The sequence below is a fragment of the Limulus polyphemus genome, unplaced genomic scaffold (assembly GCF_000517525.1).
Source record: "Limulus polyphemus unplaced genomic scaffold, Limulus_polyphemus-2.1.2 Scaffold12116, whole genome shotgun sequence".
NCBI classification, from domain to species: Eukaryota; Metazoa; Arthropoda; class Merostomata; order Xiphosura; family Limulidae; genus Limulus; species Limulus polyphemus.
Genome location: NW_013677726.1, coordinates 1 through 8,472, shown reverse-complemented (window position 1 = coordinate 8,472; position 8,472 = coordinate 1). Strand labels below are relative to the sequence as shown.

Genomic DNA, 8,472 nt, shown 5'->3' with positions numbered 1-8,472 from the left:
AAATAAACACTATGTGCCAACTTTTCTACTCGACTTTTGGTATCTGTAGTCTTTATAACCAAACAAATATAATCTAATACTAATAAAACACAAATTTTTCTTGAATAAGTTTAATTTTTTCTGTAGTGGATAAGAAAGCTACCTATTAAGTTATGTTGTTTCTAAGTCTTGGCTAAACACTATAATATTATTTTTTTAAAGCTTATATGTGTGGATTAAAAAAATAATCGTACACTTTTTTATCAGCTTCAGTTTAGTAAGTAGTGATTTCCCATTAAATTAGCATACTGTTTATGGAGTAATTAAGATGTGAGGTACAGTCGTTCGTCAACACCGATCAGGGCTTTTCAGTTCGAAAGATAAGCCCTCTGTGGCTCAGCGGTAAGTTTGAGGGCTTCTAACGCAAAAAAAATCGGAGTTCGACAGGCGTAGATAGTCCATTGTGTATCTTTGTGTTTAAAAACAAATGAATTGAAAGATAAGAACAAAACTACGTAAGATGCCAAAATTAAGTATTTTTCCTTACCTATAACTGAACAAAGAGAATACAGAAAACAAATGAAGGCAACTTTTAGAGTATTTCTTAATTGTGCGCTTTTGTATATTTCCTTATAATAATAATAATAATTGAGAAAGAATTGTTTTTTTTTTTAACTAAGATCGTTTTAGCTCCTAATTTGAGGTTATTCATGACATTCGATTCTGTCTCAAAATACGCACGCGAGTGCATACTATAGATCACGATACGCTTTCATATAAGTCAATCCACCGAACAGTTTTTCCAACCAGCTAAGTTAGCGCAGAATCATTCTTAAATACTGTAGTACTTAGAGGGCCTAATTTTGCATATAAACTATTCTTAAGTACAGTTGTACTGAGAAACGTTATTTTTTATATACACTATATTAGTTGGTTAGTTGTCACCCAGCAAAAAAAACACAATATTAGTGAAAACCCACACTGCACTGAACTTAAAAATAAATTCAACTTAAATGCATTTTGTCTTTTAAGAAACATTTAGACTTAAACACTCGTAAAGCTTGAAATTACTTCTCGAACGTAGGAAAAGTTCTAACCAAATTACATCAAATTAAATAATTAGTAAAGTACTAAGTCAAATAATTTACATTTCGGTGTTAGGGATAACAGAACTTGTCATAATTATTAGATGCATGATGGCACACAGTCTAACCGTACATTCACTCACGCATCCATACTCATACATACAAGTGTATAATTAATTACATTAATTCAACGCAAAACTATTAAAAAATAAACTGTATTAATAAATCATGTTACACCATAAACACTTCAGTTATAAGATAAAACACATCAAAAACGTGTTTTAAAATCCGGATTACATGACTTCTTTTCATTACAAGTATAATTATGATTTTTTTTACACGACAATATAGTGTGCGAGTAAGTTATCTTCTGCATCGCAATAGAACTTACTATATATTCTTTATTAAAATGATGCTTAACTGATTATGTTCTAAAGGTGTATGTGAGATAAGCATCCGATCCTGCCACCGTTACTACTTTTGTTAGAATTGCATTTAATCGTAATTACAATAAAAATAAAATTTATAATTTTGTTTATTATTATATTTATTATCAAATATCTTCATCGAGCAAACTTGTACATATATTTGAACTGAACAGTAGATGTAACGTACTAACTGTACAGAACTGAACAGTAGATGTAACGTACTAACTGTACAGAACTGAACAGTGGATGTAACGTATTAACTGTACGAACTGAACAGTGGATGTAACGTATTAACTGTACGGAACTGCACAGTGGATATAACGTACTAACTTCACAGAACTGAACAGTAGATGTAACGTATTAACTTCACAGAACTGAACTGTATATGTAACGTACTAACTGTACAGAACTGAACAGTGGATGTAGCGTACTAACTGCACAGAACTGAACAGTAGGTGTAACGTACTAACTGCACAGAACTGAACAGTAGGTGTAACGTACTAACTGTACAGAAATGAACAGTATATGTAACGTAACTAAATGCCCCAAATTGAGTAATGTATGTTACGTAACGAAAATACACTAAACTTAGTAGTGTTCGTGACATAAATAATTACTTGTGCAGAATTGAACAGTGTTCGTGACTTGGATAAGTAGCTCTGTATAAATGAACAATAATCGTGATGCGAATAACTAGCTGCGTAGAAATAAACAGTATTTATGCGCGAGTAAATATGAGATGCACGAAACGAAACCACATTGGTAGTGTGAAAAAACGAATAGCATGAACATGTCAAAGATCTTGTTATTCTCATACTTAACAATAACTTAAGTATTAAAATAGTGTTAAAACATCCTATCGTATAACACGTAAAAGCTCATACGGCTCTAGACACTCACCTCTAACTAACTGTAGCTGTTTAGCAAGCTCTTCTCTGTAAGATATTTCCTTGCGAACCTGTTCTTGAAAGGTTTCTAAAAGTAACAGAAACGTAAAACGAAGTTTTGATATGCATATCAGTTATAGCATGTACACCAAAAACAAACGACACTGATCATCGTTAACATGGTGTTACAATAGCTCGTAACTATATACCAGTAACAAGGTCACGGCGTTTTGTACTACTGCTTAAATAAAATCAAATTAAATTATATAGAATTCTGTGTATTAAGAGTGAACAACATTGGCAAATTACATGTTAGTTTCGGTAACATAGTAACCATCATTGAGGCTAGTATCTACAGTGTTAGCTTAACCTATATTAAACTCCAAGCTAAATAAATATTTTTATCTTTCACTGTGCAAAAAAAAAACAACGTCTTCTTTGGTTTCTATTATACATAGAAAATAAATTACGCAATTAAAAATCCGTGTAATTAAGATTACACTAAAACGTAAAATACTATTACAAATAAAAATTACATTGTGAACAGTTTCACGTTAAGATTACACTAAAAAAGTAAAATACTATTACAAATAAAAATTACATTGTGAACAGTTTCACGTTAAGATTACACTAAAAAGTAAAATACTATTACAAATAAAAATTACATTGTGAACAGTTTCACGTTAAGATTATACTAAAAAAGTAAAATACTATTAAAACACCTTTTACTGAAATAATTTCAGGACTTGAAAATGTCAACCCTGCTCTGTTACGTCTTTAAATAACTTCGTAGTTTTAACAATGGGAATATCTCTATAGATACTTATATATATACATATATATGTTCATAACAAATTTAAAAAAACAACACAAAATTCGTTAATTCTGATGCGTGTCTGCACATTAAAATTTGAAATTAGATGACCAAACATCAAATGCGCGAGATCTCTTGGATAAATTTCACACACGAGGGTTACATGTGATTAATTCCTTATAGATTATCAAGTCAGATGTATATCTATAAGGAATTAATCACATGTAATATCAAGTCAGATGTATATCTATAAGGAATTAATCACATGTAATATCAAGTCAGATGTATATCTATAAGGAATTAATCACATGTAATATCAAGTCAGATGTATTTACATGTGATTAATTCCTTATAGATATACATCTGACTTGATATTACATGTGATTAATTCCTTATAGATATACATCTGACATGATATTACATGAACACAAACCTCTCATTCTTTCATATTCTCTTTGAACTTTTTGTCTTGTTTCCGATTCTTGCAGAAGAACGTCAGGAAAAGAATCTAAAATAAAAAATATTTTATAAACGCTTAAACAATATAACTATTTGTTTATCTATTACGCTATATACATAATATAATAATAATTTTAGTTCTGATTTTGTTCTCATTACTTTGATGTATTTGTCAACCATTTTGGAAAAAGTTTAATTATAATCAATAACTCAAAATCTGTTTACCCATCAGATCATTAGCCACGAGTGTTACACGTCATCATTTTTAATAACCTACTCATTTTTATGACAGGAAAACAGTGTCAATTTACTTAATTAGTCTTAATACTATAAGTCTACTTATGTCAGTTACGTTTCGCGTAATATTGGCCATATTGAAACGGCCTTGAATTGCTGGAACGTTTTTTTCTATAGATATATTTTACTTTTTTTATGATAAATTTTTGAAATTAATGTAAACTCTCAATCTAACAAACTGAAAGATATATTTACTTTTATGGATACCAAAGTGTGGGGTCAAATAGACCCATAACAAAACAGGAGGGGGGGAAAGTTCTTCATTTTAAATAAATGAGATGTAAAAAATATTGATTATAAAATGAGAAAAAAAACAACTCAATTTTAGAGTTTTTCAGTTTGATACCAGTATCAAACCAATAAAAGAGATATATAAATAATACTCATACAGATGCTCAAAACAATGTTGCGAGCGTGATAGAAATTAATTGCAAGTTACCTTTGTCCACATTGGTATGGTTTCTCACGTCTTCCACTGAAGAACTGGTTGGAGCAGATCCTGAAATATCAGTGCCATCATATAAATTATCAAGACGTAAACATTTTCAGACTATTTTGTGATTATATTATTTATCGTACATGATCTATCTCACAATTTTATTTCTAATATACCGTGAAATGATAACATAGCGCACCCGGGGGCGTAACTACAAAAGATGCCCCCCCCGCAAAAAAAAGTAATTGGGCCCCCTATATTTATTTCCCTTGTTGCCAATTCTTAAAATTGTCAAGCTCTTAGGGTCCCGGGGGCGTACTTACGCCACTGAGCACAACAGAGCATAATCTCAATATATATATATATATTCTAGGATTTCGTAATGATCTCGTACTTTTTCAAACTATATCAGACAAAACAAGTCATTATTATTAGTTTTGAATATTTATTACTGATTTATTGAATTATATATGTACGTCTTTGTTCATGGCATTATGTGTATTAGAGACTGATGTTGTTTACCGATACAATCTTTCATGGTCGTGTTTTGTCTTTGGTTTAACTAAAGAAAGAACTTAGGGAAATAAAGTGTTTGATTAGTACTATACCGCCCAGAAATTACATGTTTTAATTAGAGCCTTACTTCATCTTAGAAACTATATATATCTAAGTTATAGAAGTTGGGTGTGGCCGAGTGAAATGGGTATGTAATTGTGAATCAGAGTATCCAAGGTTCGAGTCCGTTGTCGCAAAATAAATGTGCTCCACATTTTGGAACCTAAGTGTGTTATAAGAATGACGGCCAAAACCCACTATTCGATCAGAAAAGTCCCCAGTGGCACAGCGGACTTACAACGCTAGAAACCGGGTTTCGATTCCCGTGGTGAGTAGAGCATAGATAGCCCATTGTGTAGCTTTGTGCATAAATTCAAACAAACGATCAGACAAGAGTAGTCTGGGTGCTGACGGCGGGTGCAGTTGACTAGCTTTTTGTCTTTCACTTTAAAATTACGGACAGTTATGCATAGAGGGCCCTCGTGTAGCTTTGCACGAAATTAAAAAAAAAGAAAAACTTTTACGAGAAAGGATTATTTTAAATTTTAGCAGACACAAAAATCCCAGAAATAAATATGTTTTGTATAACGTAAATGAAAGTATATACAACTGGAGGAAAAAAAATAACTATCTATTTTTAAAGTATAATAATAATTCAAATATCCAGTCTGATGTCTATTCCTTAGATCTTTTTCATTCCTTAAATTTCAATATTTTATGTATTTTTTTTTTCAGAGCCCAATTTATTTCCATGCTCGCACACATGACACCGTAGTCTGGATGTGTCCGTAAGTAAGAGAATTTGACCATCAAAAGTATCACATAAATAAGATATATATATATATAGCATCGCATCGCGTGGACAGGGAACCAAAATATTACCCCCTGCTGGCTCTGTGTACTATATTTAGTTGTCTTGTGTTACTACGAACAGGGAAGTATCTGTTTCAATAGATTTTTGTTGTTGCAAATTACTGTATATTAACTGTTTATTCTGGAAGTTTTGTTTGTTTGTTTGTAGATAAACACAAAACTACATAGATATCTAAACCGGATTTTTAGCTTAGTAAGCCTTCAGATTTACCGCTGGGCCATTGGTGGGCTATTCTGGAAGTATTAGTGGAATGAATGAATAAAACGTGTCTGTAAGGGCATCATATCGAACATGTCTGTCAACTATTCATTACCTAATGACTACTGATTTAGGTAATGCACGCTAAAAATGTCAAATGTTTCTATATTATTTTTATTCCTTAGACGGACAGCTGATCCTGAAATAGATAATCAAGGCCAGTTGACTTTCTATTGTTTATAATAAGACTGACGTACTAGTAAAGTAGATTATTCTGTTTTTAAGAGGTTAATCATGACTTAATGTTGACTTGGAATACCAAAACGTTTTATAGTTTAATTTTGGGGGAAGAAGTATATTTGTAGCAAAAAGAGATCGGATAGTTTACAGTATGAACATGAAAGAAAAATTGACGACTAAAAAATAAATACATGGTTCAGAACAATAAGAGGATAAAGAAGACGTAAAATAAGCAACAGTATTTAAAACAAATAACATAAGCTTCTGTAGAAAACGTAAAATAAGCAACAGTATTTAAAACAAATAACATAAGATTCTATAGAAAACGTAAAATATGCAACAGTATTTAAAACAAATAACATAAGCTTCTGTAGAAAACGTAAAATATGTAACAGTATTTAAAACAAATAACATAAGCTTCTGGTTTTACTTGTTGATCATTAGTCCCAGCTGAATACGATATTTAAACTTTCTTTTTTCTACAAGTTTCAAGCAAATCTAAAAGCGTATTTAGTCTATAAAGAAGTAGAAATTGGTAAGTATTGGCGAAGTGTCTTCACCTCTAGTTTTATCAGTTCAAAATTTGCAGAGATAGCCTTGTGTATGGCTCGATTTTCAGGGATACTCGCACAAAGCCATCTGCGCTAGCCGAACCTAATTTTGAACTGATGTGCGAGAGGGAGGGAACTAATCAACAGTACAGCACCCACTGCCAACTCTTGGGCAACGCTAATCGTTCTTATAATGCACCAAGTGCGAAGCGCGATTTTGTGTGTGTGTGACAACGATTCGCGAAAATTTTTTAATTTTGAACTGATGTGCGAGAGGGAGAGAACTAGTCAACAGCACCCACTGCCAAGTCTTTGGTAACACTAATCGTTCTTATAATGCACCCAGAGCTTCATAGTGCGAAGCGCGATTTTGTGTGTGGGTGTGACAACGACTCGCGAAAATTTTTTAATTTTGAACTGATGTGCGAGAGGGAGAGAACTTGTCAACAGCACCCACTGCCAAGTCTTTGGTAACACTAATCGTTCTTATAATGCACCCAGAGCTTCATAGTGCGAAGCGCGATTTTGTGTGTGTGTGACAACGACTCGCGAAAAAATTTTAATTTTGAACTGATGTGCGAGAGGGAGAGAACTAGTCAACAGCACCCACTGCCAAGTCTTGGGTAACACTAATCGTTCTTATAATGCACCCAGAGCTTCATAGTGCGAAGCGCGATTTTGTGTGTGTGTGTGTGACAACGACACGCGAAATTCTGAAGCAAAAATGCTTCAATTACTAATGTTTTATGGAGAAGTAATATCGTTTTAACAGAATTATTATTTCGTTCATGTCGTTTGCCTACAGTGTGAAAGTACTTTCAAAATTTGTAGTGCATACTGGAATGACTTACACATTTTGGTAAAAAAGTTTAGAAAAAAACGACCTTTATATTCCAGTTATATATAAAATATTTTTTTATTTTATTTTAACCAACGTTTCGCCTTTGCGGCTTCAGCAGGGTTAGCACCCGTTTTACATGTAAGTTAATTTGGAAATAATTCCAGACTCGAGAAATAGAACATTGCAAACAGTTTTATGATTTAACGAATAATGTAATATCAATCAGTTGTTTATATTAACCCTGCTGATTTGTTTGTTTTGTAATTAATCACAAAGCTACACAATGGGCTATCTGTGCTCTGCCCACCACGGGTATTGAAACCCGGATTCTAGCGTTGTGAGTCCACAGACATACCTCTGTGCCACTATTTATCAAGTAAATGGTGATCCTTTTTTATACACAAACACCACAAACCCATCATTTTCGGGTTTTGATGTCGATGATAAATTTCTTAAACAATTTCATCTCACGAAACAAACATTAGGTACAAACACGCATTGTATACAATTTAAAAAGTTAGTTATAAATAGCTTTTAAACCGAATATTAATAAAAATTTAACTTAAACACCAACTTTGCGAAGGACAAGAAGCAGAGACTTGAAGATTGTGTTCTTTGTCTTCGGTCTGTTTATAACCATTAGTCTGGCTTGATACATCTGCAGAAAAAAATAGTTGGAATTTATGTAAACCTTAATTAAGAAAAAATTAAATATATCTCATTTTTTAGCATTATTCCGTACTTTTTTTAACACTGAACAGCTATGATCAAACAAAATAAATAAACCGAATATTTCACCAAAAAAACGTTGCAATAAATGAACTTAAT

The 8,472-nt window shown here is 32.2% G+C and overlaps 1 long non-coding RNA gene across 1 annotated transcript in view; it reads right to left on the bottom strand.

The window, feature by feature from the left end:
- Positions 1–8,331, bottom strand: part of LOC111083919 — an 11,399-nt gene extending 3,068 nt beyond the window's left edge. The window contains exons 1-4 of the long non-coding RNA XR_002609303.1: positions 8,219–8,331; positions 4,389–4,448; positions 3,627–3,701; positions 2,393–2,467 (exon numbers count right to left, since the gene is read on the bottom strand). This is a non-coding gene — a long non-coding RNA (uncharacterized LOC111083919). The remainder of the gene's footprint in view (positions 1–2,392; positions 2,468–3,626; positions 3,702–4,388; positions 4,449–8,218) is intronic.
- Positions 8,332–8,472: the final 141 nt, after the last annotated feature.